Source organism: Homarus americanus, unplaced genomic scaffold (assembly GCF_018991925.1).
Source record: "Homarus americanus isolate GMGI-L3 unplaced genomic scaffold, GMGI_Hamer_2.0 scaffold48406, whole genome shotgun sequence".
In the NCBI taxonomy this organism is placed as follows: Eukaryota; Metazoa; Arthropoda; class Malacostraca; order Decapoda; family Nephropidae; genus Homarus; species Homarus americanus.
This window is the reverse complement of record NW_024753828.1, coordinates 1660014-1663059: the sequence shown is the minus strand read 5'-3', so window position 1 is coordinate 1663059 and position 3046 is coordinate 1660014. Positions and strand designations below refer to the sequence as shown.

Sequence of the window (3046 nt, the reverse complement as noted above, 5' to 3'; positions counted from 1 at the left end):
TCATTAAAAGAGAAAATGGGTCTTTTTTTGTTTTTTGTTTAGGAGAGATAAACCGCACAGACTGGTGAGGATTTGTTTTAGTTATAGGGTTTTTTAGGTTTTTATTTATTGCACTTCTATTTTATTTATTCGTATGTTATGATTTTATTTTCTCCTAATTTTTTTCTTTGCTTTGGTTCTTTCCTCGTTCTCTTATTATTTATTGATATTTTCGTCTCCTCTTCTCCCCCTCCACCTCCCCCATATCTATCGTCATCTTCCTCGGTTCTTATCTTTCTCCACCTTCTTCCTTTTCCTCCAAATTCTCCTTCTCCTTTTCATCTAACTTCTTCTTCATCTCCTCTTTCTCCAACTTCTCCAGCTTCTAGTGTGAAACATAGATTAATGTATTTCAAAATCTGTCGTATATGGGTGTGAGAATCAGTTAGGGATGAAAATCTGGTAATTTTCATCAGAATCATTGGATGTTTCTCAAAAAATATGTTGATCAAATCTGATGTTTATATTAACAAAATCTGGTTTTGTTCACCAAAATCTGTTTTTGTTCATTAACGAAATCTGTGCAAGTTGATGATTAATGATTTTTTTGTTTTACAGATTCTGGTAACTCGTTGAACGGACTCTGTATTGTCATTAAATCTTAACACCGTAATCTCCGGATTTATATATATCAATAATATAATATAAACTCAGTGGATTTTACCCCAAGCTGGACCACTGTTAAGTAAATCCACCAAAATAACTCGCAAACGTCCATCAGATCCATAACAGAAAGAACCCATACACTCAAAAAGTCACCATCACTCCGGATCGAAATCGAATTTGTTACTAAAATGAGTTAATCGGATCCCCCTACAGCCGACCCTCAACCGACTCTCCAGTGTCCATTATGTCCTCTTAATCCTCACAAGCTGATTATTGATGAGGGATTTGATGAAGCTTTTGGGGAGAGGGAGAAATAAGGGATGGAGTACAGGTATTGATGTGTGTGTGTGTGTGTGTGCACAGGGTGGTGTAATGCGTCTAGCATTATGTTTGTGTTAAGGTGCAAGCACTGCTTGCTTCCTCTCGTTTTCAGCTGCCGCCGCTGGCTAGCCCTCGTGGCGAACAGAGAAGCAACTTCCATAAGACTTCCCCTGCCAGTACACAGCCTCTTCACCATCAAGACTCCTGCTGTGCCTCCTCGTGGCAACACACGGTAACTGGGTGCCTCGTGGGCCCAGGCTAGACCAGCAGGGGATATTGGAGCAGCAGTGGGCTCCAAAAGGAAAGCGCATAGGCCCACTGGCATGTGGACACGTCCTAGCGCCTACCAACCATTGCCCCGCTGCCTTGGGGATTAACCTTGGTAGGTATAAGGCTACGGGAGTAAACCCCGAACGAAAAATCTGCAGTGGAGCCCCGCATCAGGCAGAAATGCTTACAGATCTCCAACAAGACTCCAACGGCGGTATAGGCGGAAGAGGTGACCGCCATGGGAACCCAACAACTACACCGGTGGACGAAGGCAATGCATGATGGACAGGCTACTAAGACGAAACCCAACAAACTAGGCTACCGGCAGTCCATTGCAACTCTTTCCCTCCCCAGTCATTGCAACACTTGCTCCACTGGATCTGGAAAAGGTTGAGCCATTATGTGTGGTTGCAGCCTGCACTCCTGCCTCACCACATAAATCAACTCAAGCACAGCCATCATCCAGCTCATCATACTTTTCATCATCATCAAAACCCTCCTACCCCAATAGTCCTATGGTGGCGGACGAGTCGCGACGGGGACAGGCAGAGATGACTGCCGGGAGTCTCTAGTCACAACTGCACATGGGCGGCACAGATAAGATGTTCGTTTATGCACTAGGATCTAGGCAGCAGTGCAATCCGGTCCTGTCTGTGTGACTGAGCAGCCTTTGGGGAGTCACTCTGCTCACCCCACATGGGAAGGGGGCTAGAAAAGATGCCCTAAACATAGCCTGCCTAAAGAACCAACCTGACTGGGCAACCGCACCCAGTAAGGTCATCCTTATGCGGTCGAAAACACAATCTTAAAGACAGATCAAAACAAAAACAAACTTTACAACCTATTATGGTCTCTGCCATATGGCATCACGAAAATTGTGACCAAGTCCCAGGTTGCTTATCTGACTTTCTGCCTCATTTACACACAATTGCAGGGTCTCAAGGAATATTCCGAGAACGGACAACTCGCCAACTGCACTGGCTAACCGTTACCCCGGAACATGATCCGCAAATCGATTAACATCCAGGTTCCCAATTACTGCTGGGTAGACAGAGGCAAATGGCGTAAAGAAACCTGCCCATTTTTTCACCCTGCCCGGGGATCGAACCCGGTTCCGCTCGCTTGCGAGGCGAGATTACTGAACATTACACCACAGGACGCCCTATACATACATACATACATACAAACATACTTTCTGTGACTTTCTGACACTAAAAACACAGTAGGTGGAAGGGTTGTCGAGGTGACTGCCACGTATTACCATTGCCTCCGTCAACGAGCTCAGTCACGGCCGGTACTCCCGCATCTGTCAGTCTGAGTAATATGGCAACAAATACAAACTTTTCTGAATTGTTTTTATTTTGGATGTTTGTAGTGTGTTTACAAGGTTAAACACAAACAAACACACCTATGAAAACGGTATAAATATATATATCTATATATATATAAATTATAAAAACACATTTGCTTATAAACTATATCATAAGTTGACGGTGGCCGAGTGGATACAGCGCTCTCACCCCGTCCTAAGAATCGGTGGTTCGCTCCCGGAGCACCTTCAGTCGACCCAACTGTGAATAGGTATCTCCATTTACAGCTGGGGAAGTGAAGGCTATCGAGTGCACTGCCGGTCACACTACTTCTTTGTATACCGAGGGCATAACATTCAAGCGTGTTGCATCTACACTGCTCCTAACTGACCGTCAAATCCATGTGATTCATATTCACTTTTGACACACTCACACACACCATCACTTATATCATTCACAAGCGATCAAAGATCACAAATTTTATCCCATGTGAAAAAAAA

General features: G+C 44.3%; 1 long non-coding RNA gene across 1 annotated transcript in view; it reads right to left on the bottom strand.

Annotated features, from left to right (window-relative positions):
- Positions 1-2640: 2640 nt before the first annotated feature.
- Positions 2641-3046, bottom strand: part of LOC121855566 — a 3232-nt gene continuing 2826 nt past the window's right edge. Inside the window, exon 4 of the long non-coding RNA XR_006086815.1 lies at positions 2641-3046. This exon is cut by the window's right edge and continues 551 nt beyond it. This is a non-coding gene — a long non-coding RNA (uncharacterized LOC121855566).